Here is a 20238-nt window from a genome sequence, read left to right on the forward strand (position 1 = left end):
ATGCCTTTCTCTCTCTGAACCTCAGCTTCCCAATCTATAAATAAAAATAATTCCACCTACCTGCCTGCTAGGGGAAATTGAACATGACCCTGGGAAAGACAGGACCTTCCCCCTTTCCACCCATAAAATTCCCTCCTACCAGCCCAAGTTGTTATTTCCAGGAATGCGTCCCAGGGGGGAGTTCAAGCCTTAAGGTGCTATTGTTGAAACACCCTAAGAGTCTCTAAGGCACTATTGAAATTCTCTCCCTCTCCCTAACTCTCCTGGTAGCATTGCAGGATTACAGCAGCTCATATTCACCTGTCTCCAAAAGATTAAACCGTCCCCTGGAAAAGGCCACCATCTCCCAAAGGAGAAAAGCCATTTATGCTCATTGCCTCAGGAAACTGACTTTTCAGAAAAAAAAAAAAAAAAAAAAAAAAGGTCAGCTTGATTTCTTCCCTGGCTCGGGAAGAAGCTGCTGTTTTTTATGGGGGGTGTTGGGGCGGGGTGGGGGCAGGTGGCCGTTGTGTGTATCAGAAGAACTTTTCTCTTCAACATCAACCCACCCCCGAAGTGGGTTAGGATGGGAATGTTGAGAAAACCAACAACAGCAATAACAGCAATAATAATAACCGGCACGTATTTACGGGACACATAATACTCTTGGCACTACGTTGCCAAGCGCTAGATGCGAATGATCTGATTTGATTGTCATATCCCCACGTAGTAGCTCCTGTTAGTAACCTCATTTTATAGGTGAGGAAACTGAGGCACAGAACGGTTAAATGACCTCCCAAAGATCACACAACCAACAAGAGGCAGAGCTGGGAGTGGACTCAAATCCGGGTCTCGCTCTAAAGCAACGTTTCTCAACCGGGAGTTATTTTGTCCCCCAGGCAACAGCTGACAACGTCTGGAAGCATTTTTGATTGTCACCACTGGGGAGAAGAGGTGCTAATGGTATCTAATGGTAGAGCCCAGGGATATTTCTCAACATTCTGCAATGCACAGGACAACCGCCCACAACAAAGAATTATCTGACTCCAAATGCCAGTAGTGCTGAGCTTGAGAAACCCTGTTCTAAAATCTCCCAGTAACTACTACTGCACCCATCCAAACACCATGGCCCCTCAGCTGGGGAAAAACTCGGCAGGAGAATGGGGCCCAAGATCATGCAGTGCCTTGTGGAAAATGTTGATCTTTGGCCTAAGAACATTGGGAAGCCCCTGAAAAATTCTAAACAGGGAAGAGACATAGTGAATTTGAATTTTAGGAAGAGAACTCCAGCTGCTATATGGAGAATGGATTGGAAGGCGTGGAGGGGAGGTTGTTGAATAATCCAGACGACGGTGAACTGGATGGAATGACAACAGGGGAGACAGAGACATGTAGGAGGATATGGATGTATTTAGAAGGAGGGAAACTCAGTAAGGCTTGATGAGGAGAAGGAGGCATTAGAGGTGACCACCAGTCTCCTAGCCTAAGAGACGCGTTGGACATAGGATCATTCCTTTTGATTTTCTAGGCCTTCTCTCTATCTTTCCATAACTATCTCTCTATCAAACAAGCAACTGTGTGCTTCTGCAAAGTGGCTGAGAAGAGGTCGAAGTCCATCCTCAAGGCAGCCACGTGTGGTGGTGCAGGATGTCTGCAATAGGAATGGTGCCCCCTAGGGTTGAGCAGCCCACGTGGCAGCCTACACATTCCAGGTTGTCAGACTCTCTGGCCTTGAGCTCTTGACTCTGGTTGACCGTTACCTAGGATGGACTGAGTCCCCAGCTTTGGGAACAAGATGACCAAAAGCAAGTTCAGTCCAAACAAGAGAAGACTCAAGTGAGCCTGGCAAGCCACTATCTTTAGCTCTTTACAAGCCTTCTTACAGGGAGGAGAGGAGGTCAGTGGGGCATTTGTGTGGGAGAAACATTAGATCCCATGAGTGGAGATGATGGAGAGGCATAGTTCAGCTTCAGAAAAGAACTATATAACAATGGAAGCTTGTTAAACCATGCAGATGGTCTTCCTTGCAAAGAAATCAGCTCCTCATCGCCCAGGGAATCTAAGCTCAACAACAACCTCCAGTTAGAAATTCAACAGAAGGATCCCAGCATTTGTCAGGTAGGATGGTAGACCAGACCTCTTCAAAGATACGTTCTACTTTGAGAGTATAGAATGCAAAGAAAGCCTGGTGATATGTCCATGCTGGCCTTTGGGAGCCCGAATGGTGATATGTCCATGCTGGCCTTTGGGAGCCCGAATGATTTCTCCAACGGACTCTCAGAGTGTCTGCAGCACCAGCTGAGAAAAGTTACACTGACACCCCTGACCACATGACTTATTAAAAAAAAACACTCCCTGCAGGGCGAGGAAAACCTTCCACACTTTTTTTTAAAATGTATCAGCGATTTGCTTGCATCCGCTGACAAAAGTTCAATAAATGCTCCCTCAATATAAATGCGCTTCCTCTCTCTTCCCTCTAATGAACACTTTCTCGGCTCCCACCCACATAAACACCTCCACATTCTCTCCTTCTGTCTGGGTAGGAGCTGGGGAGAGAAGATCAGACATGATTCAGGAGATGGTAAAGACACAGGCACGCCCACACCTTGAGGTGAGTCATGAATGACTCTGATGATTCTAACACAGGTTCTCTTCCACCCAGAACTTTCTCCTGAGCACCAGACCCACAGAGCCAACTGCCTGTGGGGCATCCCTTCCAAAATGTTTCACAGGCATCTCAGATTCACCAGGTCATAAGCATAACTCACTGTCTCCTCCCATTCCCACCCAAATGCATTCCTGTCCCAGAGTTCCAGGTTTCAGAGGATGTCACCCAAACCAGACACCTAATCCTTCGGGAGTATCTTTGATTCTTACATCTCCTTTACTCTGCAGAATCATCTGCCTCTGTCTTCTTTTTGGGTTCTTCCAGAAGCAAACCCCAAGACAAGGATTTAAATGCAAGTAGTTTCTTTGGAAGGTGCAGGAAACCCAGGGTAAAGGAATGAGGAAGTGAGACAGGGAAGAAAAGGAAATCAACCATGGATGTGTTTATCAAGTCATCTGTATTGTGGGCAATTGGAGTTTAATTCCACATGGAAACTAGAGAAAATGATGTAGAAACAAGCCACAGAGTCACAACACCCTTTGTTGGTGGAGGGCACTCCTGGTGGTTGTTACTTCCCTGGCACTTACATTCTATCTTACCCACAAGAAGTTTCCCAGCTTCAGAGAAAGACTTCTGCCAAAAAGATACGGATACTGTCATTGAAGTAAGCCAGGAAGCGGTGGGGCTCAAAGGAGGAGGGCAGGGCTCTACAACATCAAATCCTATGGAGTTGACCATTTAAATTACCATCCAATACTCTAGATTCTCTCCATTCCAGATTCCCTAATCTCTGTCCCAGTCACCATGTGGCTTTTTGCAATCATTACTGACTGGTCTCCCTGACTCCAGTCTGGCAGCCTACAATCCTCCTCCACACTGCAGTCTAAATGAGGTTGAATGCATAATGGTTACAATGCGGGCTCTGGTTTTAGACTTCTTATCCCACTTCTAGGTACACGACCTCAGGCAAAACACTTAACATCTCTTACCTGGTTGTGGGTTTTGTTTGTTTTTTCAAGTGAAAATTGGGCATAAAAATTGTACCTTCATCTTAGGATTATTGCAAATTAAATGAGTTGATATATGTAAAGTGCTTTAGAATGGCATCTGGCACATAGTGCATGTCCAATATTAGTGATTAAGAATTCTATAACAAAAATTTGATCATGTCACTTCTTCAAAGTCTTCCCTCGGAGAACTAGACTCTGGAGAGGTAAGCAGTGTTAATTGCTGAAAAATTCATAACTTAGGGAACCCTAGAACTACTCTTGGAGAACCACTCCACCCAAGGACCCAAGTCCACAAAAGTATGACTGCTACAAGAGTTTGCTCATCATGAGTGTTGAAACCAAGAACCAAGGATATAGAAGATGCCTAGAGCTAAGTTCTCTCCAATCAAAGGAGGATTTGTGGTAAGAAAAATATAATTAAAGAAGGAGAGGGTTCCATGTCCTGGACAGCAATCCTAGTGTTGCCAGTGGAACAGAGTCTTCAGAATCCAGCTGATATAGGATTAAAATCTGTCTCCACCCACCTACTCAACAGGACAGGAACTGCCATCCCTTCAGAGACAAGCTGAGCTTGCTCAGGGCTGCAGCTCCAGCCCCTTAGTCCCCAGCCCCACTCTCCAGCAGGGTGGAAACCACGATTGCACCAGGGGAGAAGCTCCAGCCCACACAGGGCTCTGGCTCTAGCCCCTCCAGCTCCAGCCCTACCCCCACCAAGGCAGCAGCCACCAGCATACCCCAGGAGAAGAAACAGCCCATGCTCACTTTAGATCCAGCTCTGCCACCAAAGTCACTAGGCACACACAGACTGCACAGGGATGCTCCCCCACAAGATATACCTTCAAGACAGGGATAGGTATCTGTTTCACCTAATTTCACTGAGACAAACAGAAAAAGTCAAAGAAAATGAGATGACAGAGGAGTATGTTGGAAATGAAAGAAAATATAAAGTAAAATCCAGATTAAAAAAAATCCCAGATAAAAAATCCCTAGTAAAATAGAGATAAGTAACATCAATTTATGATAAAAACTTTTCAGAAAGTGCACATAGAGTGGGCATACCTCGACATAATAAAGGCCATATATAACAAAGCCACAGCTAAAATTATATTCAGCAGTGAAAAGCTGAAAGCATTTCCTCTAGGATCAGGAACAAGACAAGGATGCCCGCCCTTACCACTTTTATTCAACTTAGTTTTTGAAGTCCTAGCCACAGCAATCAGAGAGGATAAAAGAAAAAAAAGGAATCCAAATTGGGAAACAAGAAGTAAGACTGTCACTGTTTGCAGATGACATGATGTTATATATAGAAAATCCTAAAGACACTACCAGAAAACTACTAGAGCTCATCAATGAATTTGGTAAAGTTGCTGGATGCAAGATTAATATACAGAAATCTGTTGCATTTATACACACTAATAATGAACTATCAGAAAGAAAAATCAAGATAATCTCATTTACAATCAAATCAAAAATAATAAAATTCCTAGGAATAAATTTAACCAAGGAAGGGGAAGACCTGTACTTTAAAAACAATAAAACATTGATGAGGAAAATTGAAGATGATACAAATAAATGGAGAGATATCCCATGCTCATGGACTAGAAAACTTAATATTGTTACCATGTCCACACTATCCAAAGCAATCTACAAATTTAATGCAATCCCTATCAAAATACCTATGAAATTTTTCACAGAATTAGAACAAATAATTCTAAAATTTGTAGGGAAACAAAAAAACCCACAAATAGCCAAAGCAATCTGACAAAAAAGAGCAAAGCTGGAGGTATCACCCTCTCTGACTTCAGAATATACTACTAACTACAGTAATCAAAACACTACGGAATTGGCACAAAAACAGACACATAGATTAATGGAACAAAATAGAGAGCCCAGAAATAAACCCACACACCTATGGTCAATCAATCTATGACAAAGGAGGCAAGATTATACAATAAGGAAAAGACAGTCTCTTCAATAAGTATTGTCAGGAAAACTGGACAGTTACATGTAAAAGAAGGAAATTAGAACATTCTCTAACACAATATACAAAAATAAACTCAAAATAGATTAAAGACCTAAATGTAAGATCTGAAACCATAAAACTCCTCATAGAAAACATAGGCAGTATGCTCTTTGACACTGGTCTTAGCAATATTTTTGGATCTGTCTCCACAGGCAAAGGAGACAAAAACAAAAATAAACAAATGGGAACTAATCAAACTTAAAAGCTTTTGCACAGTGAAGGAAACAGTCAACAAAATAAAAAGGCAATCTACTGAATGGGAGAAAATATTTGCAAATAATATGTCCAATAAGGGGTTAATATCCAAATTATAGAAAGAACTCATACAACTCAATATCAAAAAAAAAAAAAAGATTAAAAATGAGCAGAAGACCTGAATAGGTATTTTTCCAAAGAAGACATATAGGCAGTCAACAGGCACATGAAAAGATGTTCAACATCACTAATCACCAGAGAAATGCAAATCAAAACCACAATAAGATATCACCTCACACCTATCAGAATAGCTATACTCAAAAAGACAAGAAATGAGTGCTGGCAAGGACGTGGAGAAAAGGGAACCCTTGTGTACTGTTGGTGGGAATGTAAATTGGTACAATCAATTTGTGGAGGTTCCCCAAAATATTAAAAATAGAACTATAATATGATCCAGGAATTACACTTCTGGATATTTATTCAAAAAAATGATAACACTAATTCAAAAAGATACATGAACCCCAATGTTCATAACAGCATTATTCACAATAGCCAAGGCATGGAAGCAACCTAAGTGTTTATTAACAGATAAATGGACAAAGAAGATGTCACACACACACACACACACACACACGCACGCGCGCGCGCGCAATGGAATATTACCCAGCCATAAAAAAGGATGAAATTTTGCCATTTGCAACAACATTGGTGGACCTGGAGGGTATGATGCTTAGTGAAATAAGTCAGACAGAGAAAGACAAATACTGTATGTTTTCACTTACATGTGGAGTCTAAAAAGTAAAGCAAATGAACAAATATAACAGCAGAAACAGACTCACAGATACAGAGAACAAACTAGTGGTTAGCAAAAGGGAGGGATTGGGTGGAGAGGCAAAATAGGTGAAGGGGATTAAGAGGTACAAACTGCTAGGTATAAAATAAATAAATTCCAAGGATGTAATGTATAGCACAAGAAATATACACAATATTTTATAACTTTGTATGAAGTGTAATCTATAAAAATATCAAATTACTATGCTGTGTACCTAAAACGAATACAATATTGTAAGTAAGTCAACTATACTTCAATGTTTAAAAAATCTGTCTCCAGCACTAACTCACAGTGTGTGCTGGGGCAGATGCCTTTCCCTCTATGAACCTCAGTTTCCCAATCTATAAACAAAAATAATTCCACGTACCTTATAGAAATCTTGGGAGGATAAAATATTATCATGTATATAAAAAGTCCAGGCATACTGTAGGCTCTCAATAAGAGATAGATTCTGGGCTTCCCTGGTGGCGCAGTGGTTGAGAATCTGCCTACCAATGCAGGGGACACGGGTTCGAGCCCTGGTCTGGGAAGATCCCACATGCCGTGGAGCAACTAGGCTTGTGAGCCACAACTACTGAGCCTGCGCGTCCGGAGCCTGTGCTCCGCAACAAGAGAGGCTGCGATAGTGAGAGGCCCGCGCACCGCGATGAAGAGTGGCCCTTGCTTGCCGCAACTAGAGGAAGCCCTCTCACAGAAACGAAGACCCAACACAGCCATAAATAAATAATAAATTAAAAAAAAAAAAAAAAGATTCTGTCTTTGTCTCCATCCAAAACTACTAGCTCTCCTAGTCCTGATCTCCCCATGAGTAAAATGGAAATACAATACTATCTTGGATATTTTTAATGCCCTATCTCACATCCTCTCAACCCATCTTTTCACTTCAGTCATTGCATCTACCTGTGTGTGGTCAAAGCCTGACAACACCTCACATCTCTTGCACCATACCTCCCTCAACCTACACCCATGGCCTACTGAGAACTTTCTTATGACCAACTAAACTCAGGCTTGGTTCACAGATACAATGGTACTATTCAAAATAAATGCTATTGCACTACAGACCTACTCAGAGTGACCCTGAAGGACAGGAGTAAAGGGATTCCTCCCAGCAGGTGGGATTTTTAGCAGTATTCTTGGTTGTTCATGTTGTATGGAGGCATAAATGTCCTGAGATATAAATATATATAGATTCCTGGGCAATGACAAAGGGTTGATCAGGGGCCTGGAAAGAACACAATCAGAGATTAGGGACAAGAAAACTTGAGGAGGGGGGAAAAAGCATGTGAGTGAATCTATGGGTATGGAAACAACATATACAAATCTTTGTGTTTCACATTATTGCACACAAAAGATCATCCAAGCAGAAGAAACTTTCAGCAGCTAGATAGACAGGCTGACTCAACCAGTGAGTGTCAGCTGGCATCCTTTCTTGGCCACCTGAGTGATGTGCAATGGGTCAGTGTACAGAGCAGCCACATAGGCAAGATGGAGATTATACATAGACTCAGTGACGTGAGATTCTTCCCACCAAGGCTTATCTAGCTACTGCCACTGATGAATGCCTATACTAACAGCAGCAGAGGCTGAAAGTGAACCCTCAAAATGGCACCATGAGGACACCAGCTAGCCACTAGTGGCAGATTAATTACATAGGACTCTTTTTATTGAAGACAGGCAATAATCATCCAAATGGGCATTGATATCCACACTAGCTATGGGTTTATCATCTCTGTCTGCATTGCCTCTGCCAGCACCACCAATCATAGATTTAGAGATCCTATCTTTAGCATCGCATTGGACCCATAAAAGGGCTGTGACAGTGGGTGCATGACCTCGGACTTTTGAACACTTAAATGTTCTATTAAAGGCTCATTTAAGGAGCCCAAATCTGGGACAATGACCTCCAAAGTTGTGACACTGTCCTGAGGTATATGGTGCTGGGTCACTGATAGCTGGAATATATAGATCCTGGAATCAAGATTGAAAGTAGGGTTGGTCATGGTACTCGTGCTTCCCATTCCTGCCTCCTGATTCCCATGGGCTGGAGAAGGAAACTTACTCTGAGAAAGAGAGAAACAACAATATTGGAATGTGTAATTTACCCTGATACTTCTAATGTGGCAGAAAGAAGCATGTCTGGAACCCAGGGGACTCCCTGGGACATCTGATGTTTTCATGACACATGGTAACTGTAAATGGTATTTCAACAACCTTTCGCAGTGGATGAAAATAAAGCAACTAAGAGTTCTGACATTTCAGGAATAAGGTTTTGGTTGCCTCACGAAGCAAACAACCTAGGTCTGCTGAAACATCTTCCAAGGGTAAAGGAAATCTAGAACAGCTGCTAGAGGTAAGAGATGATAAAGAGAATTATGGCCTTAGGATCTGTTGCAGCAGTAGGGACTGTAATTTGATCGATTCATCTATACTGAGTGTTTCACAGAGATTTCAGCCAACTACTACCATGTAGACAGTAGGGTAGGCTGGATTTAATATTGGGCACAGCAAGTGCAAGAGATGGACTGTGTCAGACATCTTTTAATGACCTGTCTTACCTCCTCTTGGTGCCCTTTTTTGCCCCAGCTGTTGCTGTGGCAACCAACCGCAGCCAGGTATAGCCTGATAGAATTTCATCTTAGCTATACTGTCTCTTGCTTTCTACCCTGGATTTTCTCTGCCTCCATATGATGCCTTTGTAAGCCCACTTAGTCATTCTGGTGCATGCATATATTAGTCAGGGTTCTCCAGAGGAACAGAACAAATAGGATATGATAGATGATAGAATAGATAGATAGATAGATAGATAGATAGATAGATAGATAGATAGACAGACAGATAAAGAGATTTGTTACAAGGAATTGGTTCATGCAATTATGAAAGCTGAGGAGCCACATGATCTGTCATCCGCAAGCTTCAGACGCAGGAAAGCCAGTAGTGTAATTCCAGTCTGAGACTGAAGGCCTGAGAACAAGAAGAACTGATACCAACCAGGGTTCTTGGCCTTCCCCAATCAATAGAAATTGACTAGAGGCCAGACAAGAAATCAGGCAAGGCTTTATTGGGGCCCTTGCTGCAGCAGGGGGAAGCAAGAACAAGTAACAGTTTCCCTTGCTCACTGGCTCTCTCCCAGAGGTGGAGCGAGCTGGTTCCTTATATAGGGGTCAGGGTCGAGGTGTGTCCAGGGGTCAGGCTGGAGGGGCGGCTTAGATGGTCTGCCCACCTCTTTGTGGTGGTGCGTGCAGGGGGCACGCACAGTACCCTACTTTTGCTCCCAACCCCGTGCTTTTGCTTCTAGGTCTTTAGAAGTGGCAGTTGGGCTTTTTTAGTCTTTTTGTATCTTTTGTCCAGAATTTGTCCCAACTGCGCATGCACGCAGTTATTTTTAGTCCCATATAGTTTCTTTGTATTTTGTTGCTCGAGGAGGCTGTGTCCAGGTGCAAGCACTGCAGCAAAGGGTCCCAGGTCCCAGCCTGTCTCAGAACCAATAGTGTAAGTCCCAATCCAGGAGCAGGAGAAGACTAATGTCACAGCTCAAGCAGTCAGGCGCAGAGAGAGAATTCTCCTTTCCTCCACCTTTTGTTTCTCTTCTGGTCCTCAACGCATTGGGTGATGCCCACCAGCATTGGAGAGTGCCATCTGCTTTATTTACTCCAGTGATTTAAATACTAATCTCTTTTGGAAACACCCTCACAGACACACCCAAATATCATGTTTAGCCAGATATCTGGTCATCCGTGACTCAGTCAGGTTGACACATAAAATGAACCACCGCAATGCACAAATGCATTAGTGTGAGGAAGTTAACAACCACCAAGGCATCCTTTGACCAAAAGGGGACAGAAACTGCAACATAAATATCCCCCATTCTGTATCTTGAGCAGGCAATTTTGAGGTTTCTTCCTCATGGCTCCTCAGAGGGTCCTCAGTAGAATTGAGCCCTCGTTGCCCAAAGAGCAGATCCATCACACGTGCTTGGATGGGCTTCCCTTATTTCACTTTTCCCTGGGATCATTTTCCAGAATAAACTACCTTGCTGTAATAACCTGACCTCTATGAGCCTCAATTTCCTCTTCTGTAAAATGGGGATAATGCCCGAGCTTGCCTTGAGCATTAAGTGTGAAATGCTGAGCCTGGTGCCAAGAGACAGGGAGGGCTCAGGCAGGAACTGAGAGAGCTGAGGCAATAGACAAAGCAACGTTGGATGACTTCTTTAATTAACTATTCAAATGGCTCATTTTGATCTTCTTCCATTTCTTCTTCTGCTTCAGATCCAGTAGGCACCCTTCCCACAAATATACCAGTCGGTGCATTTTTCTCCTTGGTGAGAACCGGGTGTGGGTGGGGCTGCAGGTCTCTACTGACGGTCTGGGGGATGAAGTTTCAATTATTCATCAGCTTTTTTTCCAAGGGAAGAACCCCTGAACAAAGATTCACTTGCAGATGCCGCCCAGGGAAATCTGGAGTGGAGTGGAGTTCCCCAAAAACAGGGTCCAGCTGTGGCTCCTTTGTTTGAGAGTCATCAGGCTGAGCCTCTGAATTCTTTAGGAACAGGATTTTGTTTTTCATTGGTTCTGGTGTCTCTTTATCCAGAGCCTCAGATGCTACGTTCACAAGGGGCTCATGAATAATGCATGGTGACCTGAAAAACTCCAGGCAGGTAAATTAAAGATGAGTGTGAAAAACCTGGATTGCTCAGGCTGAATTCAGCTGTGACCACAGCAGGCAGTTCTGCTACCCATGATCCCACTCGTGGGTATCCATGCTCCTCCAATTGGAAGGCATGTCCCGCCTTCCCCGGGTTCCACAATGCGGGGTCCTGCTAACCCCTGCAGGGTCCCAGTTCTGACCCTGGCCATCAGCTAGCTTCAAAACTTACCCCTCCGATGTGCCATTTCCTCTACAGCTTCTTAGGAAGATAAAATTAAGCCTGAAAACTAATTCACACAATACCCAGAATGATGAACGAGGCCACACTTCCAAACCACAGATTTGTGTCTTTTCCCAAAGGATGGGCTTGGACAAAAGTGTCTGCAGATACCCTTGCGGTAAAAAGAAGAGGAGGAGCTATTGATACTAACAGCCCTCAAGAGCTTTAATCCCCAGAACCCCGACAGGATGGGGACACAGGAGAGACCTGGTCTTGATCTGACCTCCCTGCTATCATTGCCAAGGCCAAGGGCTTCCTTTCTCTGGTTTCAGTTACTCATTCCACAGATGGCAGAACTGAGGCCCAGAGTAGCAAAGCAACTCTCTCAGGATCACACAGCAAGTCATTAATAGAGTCAGCAAGAGAACCAAACCCCTTGTTTGCCAGTGCAGCCTCTTCCCCCAACTCTAGAATCCCCACCACCCCATTCCCAGATGATCCATCCCAGGAAAAGGAGGGGGAAATATATTTGCAGGTGATTTAAAGCAGGGATGCTTTCAGGATGCCCTGCTCCCTCTGGGCAATTTATGGATGTGTGAACAGGATGATAGGCTCATTGCTTACACCGTGTAATTCAAAAACTGCAGCTGCCCCAGAAAGATGGGTGAGAGGTATAAAAATATGTACGTTTGATGGAGCATATATATGTGTTTGTAAACACAGTCTGTTATTGCTCTGTGCTATTATATATCCATCATCTTTCTTTGGGTTATTGGAAACATAAAAATCTTAAAGCACTAAAAACACAAAGAACGATAAGTCACCCAGGTAACTATATCTTCCTGGGGATGATTTTATGTCGGGAACAGTTTGTGCCTTCAGAAAATAAAGTCCTTGCACTGAGAAGAGGAAACAGAGGGTGGGGCTGGGAGATGGTCCCTGCAAGCCTCTGGGCAAAATAGGTCCTCGAAGTGCCCGGTGGTCCGTGGATCAAGGGGGAAAGACAGTGGGCTTTCTTCAGCATTTGCAGCTCTGTGGTTTGGGGCAAGTCATGACTCTGAAGCCTGGTTCCTCACCTATAAACTAGGGACCAGAGTGCCCACTGGGACAGTAGGGCTCCACAAACATCAGTTCCCTCAGCCTCAAACCACGCCCTCCGAGCAAGCTTCAATTGTAGCTGCACAGATGACTTGGATGTATCAGGCCCTCTCTCTCTCCCTAAATTCCTTCCTCACAGCCCAAACAGCCAAACCACGAAGTGGAACCATAAACTAAATTCCAAGCGGCCGGTATAGTCAATAGCACGGACGTGATTTTTAAGTGAAATTAATGATTTTTCGAATATGGATTTCCTCTCCAGGTCCTTCCCTCCACATCCTCGGGGATTCATGTCTCTGCGAGCATTTGGTAAAGCTGCCGAAGCCTGGGGTCTGTTATAAGTCAACGCTAAGGAGGCCTGGAGGGGGCATCAGGGTGGGAGGTGAGCAGCATGGGCCACATGTTCTGGAGCCCTTTCACAATAAGGATGGAGGTGTCAGAACCGGGGAGGTGGGAGCCTTGAGCCCCCGCCTCTCTCCCGCTGTGCCCACGCTCAGACCCACAAAGCCACTCTGGCTGTCACTTTGCGCATCTAGAGATCAGGGGCTGGAATGGAAGCTGTTGAAGGCCCCTTTAGGACTTCACTTTCAACGTGAAGGTGGAATGATACATATCTTTTTTTGTTCACCTCTGAATCCCCAGCATGTGAAATACGAGAAAAGCATCGGATACGTAGTAGGGGCTCAATAAACATTTGTTTTATTAATTAATTTTGCTTGTGTTCTTCAGAAATTCCCTTAAGTAACCCCAAATGTAATACACTGATTGCACTCATGGCCTCAAGTAATGGCCTCCTTGTGTCCAGCCTCTAGTGTTTGTTCCCACTTGGACCCTGGCATGGGCTATGTGACTTGTTTCTACCCATGGGAGAGTAACAGACTTGTCCGGAGCAGAAGCTTTGAAAAAAGCACTTGCAATTTTCCACCTCTCTCTCCCTCACTTGGACCCCGCCACCACCGTGACCTAGCTTCCGGAGGGTGTGAGTTGCACGTGGAGGAAAGATGAGGCACCCCAGCCACCGCCGTGCCAGACCCGACGGTCCCCAGTTGACCCGCCAGCTGGCCAGAGACACACCAGCAGGCTCAGTGCCGTCAGCCAAGCGTGGCCTGGAGCATCGGGACCTCCCAGCCAAGTTGAGACTCATGAGAAATAATAAATGGTTATATGTTATGCAACAAAAGCTTACTGATACAGTAGGTATTCAGTGATTTCCTCTAAAAATCAGCATCCCTAGGGAAAGTTGAACAGCCTGGTCTCAGGGAGAGCAAAGGAGCCACGATGGTGCTGGGTCCACGGTGGGCTTTGCACGTCAGCTACGTGAACTCCTGGAGCTTTGCTCTCCTGCTCTGAGTTTGCAGTTCTTTGGCTGTTCTACATTGGCATGTGCCCCTATTCCCCTGCCACCCGCCAGCTCCCATACCCTCCATCTAGATACAGATTTCCCTTCCTTCATTCCTTTAGCTTACACTGTGGCCATAGGAACCATCACCACCACCCCGGCCTCTCTCTCTCTACACCTGGGCCTTTCAGCCTTGGTCCCTGCTGCTAACTGACTGGGGCTAGGTCACTGCCACGGCCATCCTACACTCCTGCGCTCACAGCTCAGGAGGGACGACCAGCAATATTACACGTATATATGTGCGGATGCATATATACACAGATATGTATATACATATCTACATAAGTATTTACACACACATACACATATGTACATTTATATATATAGAGAGAGAAAAGATACTCAAGCCTCAGAACAGTGATTGGACTAAATAGCTTATACATGAAGGTTCCTCAAAAACTAATCAAAATAGAGTTGCCATAGGATCCAGCAATCCCACTCCTAGGCAGACATCTGGATAAAACTCTAATTTGAAAGTATACTTGCACCCCTACATTCAAAGCAGCACTATTTACAATAGCCAAGACATGGAAACAACCTTAATGTCCCTGGACAAATGAATGGATAAAGAAGATGTGGTATCTATCTATCTATCTATCTATCTATCTATCTATCTATCTATCTATGCATATACACACACACACACACACACAATGGAATATTACTCAGCCGTAAAAAAAAAAAGTGAAATAATGCATTTGCAGCTACATGGATGGACCTAGAGATTATCATACTAAGCGAAGTAAGTCACAAAGAGAAACACAAATACCATATGATATCACTTACATGTGGAATCTAAAATATGACACAAATGAACTTATCTACAAAAGAGAAACAGGCTCACAGACATAGAGAACAGACTTGTGGCTGCCAGAGGGTAGGGAAGGGTTTGGATTGGGAGTTTGGGATTAGCAGATGCAAACTATTATATATAGAATGGATAAACCACAGGGTCCTACTGTATAGTACAGGGAACTATATTCAATATCCTGTAATAAACCATAATGGAAAAGAATGTGAAGAAGAATATATATATATGTATAACTGAGTCACTTTGCTGTACAGTAGAGACTAACACAACACTGTAAATCAACTATACTTCAATTAAAAATAAATAAATAAATAGCTTATAGCAGCCTAAGATTCTTAAATTCTCTCCTCTGAGGGAAGCTCAAAGAGGAAGAGTAATTTTGTTAAGGTCATACTGAAAGACTCAAACTCAGCTGTTCTGACTCTTCATCCAAAGCTTTTTCTGATACATTGTAGTACATTTCCTGATGGTCTGATCCCTGGGAAGTGTGGGCGAGGCTCCGGATGCAGCCACTGCATTTATGCAAGAGACCCTCCATGACTCCTGTGTATTCCCTCCTGGACATGCCTGGTCCTCACAAGCAGTAATGAGCGCCAGCCAGTGTCCTATTATTCACTAGATCTTTCACACAGCTCCCAACATCAGGTCTGCTAGCGATAATAAACTCCATCCCGACATATCAACAGCTCGGAAATTTTCTGCCACAATTTTCAGGACAAAATGAAAGATCTTGTGAGAGTGAGAGCTCAGAGGCTGTTTGGAACAGACTGATTTCACGGAGTTTGTCAACAGGAGATGAAAAATGCAAATTACACAGAGAGATCTTTACACTCTTTGGAAGACCAAGTGGGCTCATCCACACCCTGATGGTCTCAGGAAATGGAGAGACTGGTTGAACCTGTGTCAGAGCACTGACTTTCACTGGGTTCCTACTTGGTAGCCCGCTCTGGCCTGCCACTGGGGTTGCAAAAATGGCTCAGACATCTCGGAAGGAGACTCTCACATTCACTGACCATGTGACCGTGGGAAAGGTATTATACTTTCTCTCTCTCTCTCTCTCTGCCTGCATTTCCTCATCTATAAAATTGGAATGGTGATGGTATCTGTCTCTAGGGAGACTATTATTGTTGTGAGGCTTAAATATGAAAATTCATGTTAAGTGCCTCACCCAGGGCCTGGAACATATAGTAGATGCCCAATAAATGCCAACTATTATTATGATTATTTTATAGAAGAACACTCAGGGCATAGAGGAGAACATTATGAAAAAGACAGGAAGGCAGGGAAGCTTTTCTGAACTAGATTTGGGGAAAACAGTAAATGAGGCACAGTAAGAGGTTAATAAAATCAAACATTTTAACAATATACTGTAATAAAAGTTATGCAAATGTTCTCCTTCTCGCTCTCAAAGTATCTTATCACATGGTACTCACTCTTCTTCTTGTGATGATGTGAGATGATAAAATGTCTACCTGATAAGATAAAGTGAGGTGAATGACGTATGCATTGTGATGTAGGCTACTATTGACCCTCTGGTGATAAGTCAGGAGGAGGATGACCTGCTTCAGGTGATCCTGGATCATTGAATCATGTCAATGTCCATCGTTGGATGGATGTCAGGAGCAGACGATGTCGATGGCTGGGGATCCCATGAGGGATGGAGCAAGATGGCACGAGATTTCATCACACTACTCAGAAAGACATGCAGTGCAAAATTTATGAATTGTTTACTTCTGGAATTTTTCATTTAGCATTTTCAGGCCACGGTTGACCTCGGGTAACTGAAACCATGGAAAGAGAAACCATGAATAAGAGGGGTCTACTCTATCTTCACCCCAATCCTAGCCTTGCTGTGCAACAAACAGCTTGGTTTTAGACAATAACAAAGCAAGATCTCTTAGAGGTTATGTTACAAGTCAATGATTTTCACATTTATTTTTAGCGATTTTTAAACTCTTGCATGGAATGCAATATACACAGCTGATTTTTTTAAAGCAACGTTTTAGTTGTGTGATTTTATTTTATAAATATAGATGATAACTTTAACTTATTATAAAGTCAATCAATAAGAACAAGGCTGTTCTGATTAAATAAATTGGATGCTCAGGTTGATACAAAACTGCAATTGTTATCCATAACCCCCTGACTTCACTTTTTTGTGTTTATCAAAACAGCCTGATAATTTTCATTAGTTTTGGTTGTACAGTATCTTGAAAACACTATTTACACAGATGAGTAGCTGTAAATACTGACAGGTTAAAAAAAAGAAAACAAAAGGAGAAGTAAAGATGGCTTTGCAATCTTTGGATATTCTTCAAAGTGATCCAAAGGCTTAAAGGGAAGCCAAAGATATTATACAAACTATCCTAATCTAGATCATATTCATGGTGTAGAATTCATTCATTCATCCATTTATCCAATAAATACTCCATGAGTGGCTACCATGTGTTATGCATTGCTCTAAACACTGAAGATGCAGCAGGGAGCAGAACAAAAGCACCCCGTCCTCCTGAAGATGAGCACTTTAGCATGTGAGAGATGAACAAGCAATACGATAAATGCTCTGTAAAATCTATAGCATAATTACAATACTATAGTATAATACAGTGACGAGCCCTATGGGGAAAAAATAAAGCAGAAAGGGGCTATGGGCTCTGGGGAGGAGGGTGGTTCAATCTGAAACGGGTCACGTTGGCCTCACTTGGAAGGTCTGAGCAGAGGTATGAAGGAGTGAGGGAGCTGACCTTGAGCCCAGGGAAGGGCATCTGGCCACTGCCACGGCCCCGGCGAGCAGGCTGCTGGACCAGTTCAAGGAAGAATAAGAAGGCTGCAGCTGAGCATCTGGAGGCACTGAACAATGGGGAGAAGAGGAGATGAGGTCAGAGAAGAGGAGAGGGAGGGATGGGGTTGGGACAGATCACATTGGACCTGGGAGGTCATTACAATGGCTTTGGCTTCCTTGTGGAGTACAAGGAGAGCTGTTGGAGATTTCTAAGTGTCTGCCCTATGTTTTTACAGCTTCACTTGGGATGCTGGGTTGAGACCAGAGTGTAGGGAGTCAGGGTAGAAGCAGGGAGAAAAAGAGGTAATTGTAATAATCCAGGAGGGGGTGGCTGGTGGCTTAGACCAGGTGGTGGTGGAAATGGTGAGAAGTGATTCGATTCTGGGTCTGCCTTGAAAATAAAACCGAAAGGCGTTCCTGACCAATTGGATGAGCATGTGAAAGAAAGAGAGGAGTCAAAGGGGACTCCAAAGCATTTGGCCCAAGCAACTGGTAGGGTGAAAGGGGGGTTCACCCCACCTGAGTTGGGAAGACTAAGGAAGGAGCAGGCTTGGAGTGGCTGTGAACCAGGACTTCCATCTGAGACGTGTTACCTTCAAGATGCTCATTAGAAATCAAAGTGGAGATGGACAGAGGGGTCTGGCTATCAGGGCAGTGACGTGCTTCAACCTGGAACTGTCATCCGGGGAGCCATCGGCTGCAGGTGGTGCTTAAAGCATTTGGAAGACCGCGTGGGATCGCCAAAGCGGAAGGTGTGGAAAGAGAAGAGGCACGAGGGCTGAGCCTGACGCTCCCCAGCGTTAGGGGGTCAGGAGTGGTTCAGTGGTTCAGCTCGTGGTTCAGCTCCTGCTTCAGTCAGGAAACTGAGAAGGAGCAGGTGAAGGAGAAGGGAGGGGAGACCAGGAGGCGGAGGTGCTCTGGAAATCAAGAGAGGAAAGCGCTTTAAGGACAAGGAAGTGTTCAGCTGTGTCAAATGCTAACAGGACAAACTAGAGGTGGCCTGAGACTAGACTGCTGGCTTTAGCCAAGCAGAGTTCATGGGTACTGGGTGATCTTGGTAAATCCTATTTGGATGGAGTGGTGGGAACAGATGCCTGACCAGGTTCTTGCAAGAGGGAGATGGAGGAGAGGGATTGAGACAGACGTGAAGACCAATCTTGCCAGAATTTTTGTTATAAAGGAGAACAGAAATGAAAAGGCAGCTGAAGGGACAGGTAGAATTGGGTTGGTTGGTTGCTGCTTGTTCTAATGCAGGAGGGATCTTGGCATGTTTGCACGCCGATGCCGACGATCCGGGAGAGAAGGAACGTGCTGCGATGTAGGCGAGAGAAGAGACTGAAGCCGTGTCCTTGGAGCGTAGAAGAGGTCAAGTTTACGGCAACACTGGAAGTATTATTTTTGCAGCACGGCCCCCAGGCGATGACAAGAAAAGTGAACCCAAAGACAGCAGGGCCGTGTCTGGCCACAGAGTTAAATGGAAAAAGCAGGTTACAAAGCAGAATGAGTCCCCTTAAAGATACAGTGAGAACCTGTTTACTTTGTACACAGAAACGTCTGGAAGGAAATGAGTGTTCATCTGGGCCAATGCAGAGCGTTCGGGGCTAGTTTAGAACGGAATAAACCACCAGGCAGACAGGGGAGAGGGTGGTTCCTCCTCCCACTCAGCATCAGCATCTGGCAATGGCAATGAATCAACTAGGCAGATGTCTGCACGTGGACTTCCTCTTTGCTTCTAGCCCATTGCTAAAGAAATTCCCTGTTTCTTTCCATGTCTTTCTTCCCTGTGATTTTTATGACCTCTGACAGGATCGTAAACTCTATCCCTATCCAGCCTGAACCCCTAACTTCAGAGTTAGATCATTTGCAGCTGCAGAAACAAGATTCAGTTGGTCCAAAAAGGCAGAGGTGGTCTGCCTTGGAAAACAGCTTTGCCATGCTGCTTTGGTCAGCCGAAAGAAGATATGACCCTGGGGGCATGAACCTAAACTAAAAAGGCTTCCCTTCTGCTCTAAATTTTTGAAGAAGGAGTTTTGATCCATATAAAACCAAGATGTACATCTCCTAATAATTCCTGTTTAAAACTTCCTATTTGAGACATTATGTTACTTTCTCTCCCAGAGTCCTTTAATTTCACCAAGATTGAAAAAAAGTGTCCCTGCTCCTAAGATCAGTTTTTTCCCTTTCTGGGTTAGCTTGGCCCTGTGAGACGCCATCCTGGATAGGGAAAACTGTCCCAGTGCCAAGACGATAACAGTAAGAACAACAATAATTTCTAGAGTGTTTCATACATGCCCAGCACTATGTGAAGGACTAGTGTAAGTTACCTTAGTAAGTCCTCACACCAAACTATTATCAGCCCCACTTTGCCGATGGGTAAACTGAGGCTCAGAAAAGATGAGCCACTTGCCAACACAGCTAGTCGGTGAAAGAACCAGAAGTCGGTGCAGATCTGATGACCCCAGGGCCTGGACCTCTGCTCTGCGCCACTCCCTTCCCAGATATCATCACTAAAATATTAAAGTGGTCTCTCCAGATTAAGGGGTGATGGGCAAATCTTATTTTCTTCTCTTGGCTTGCATATACTTCTAAGGTATTCTGCAATAAACATGTTACCTTTGAGATAAGGCTAAGAAA

Source organism: Balaenoptera borealis (genome assembly GCF_965194805.1).
Source record: "Balaenoptera borealis genome assembly, chromosome: 8".
Taxonomy (NCBI): Eukaryota; Metazoa; Chordata; class Mammalia; order Artiodactyla; family Balaenopteridae; genus Balaenoptera; species Balaenoptera borealis.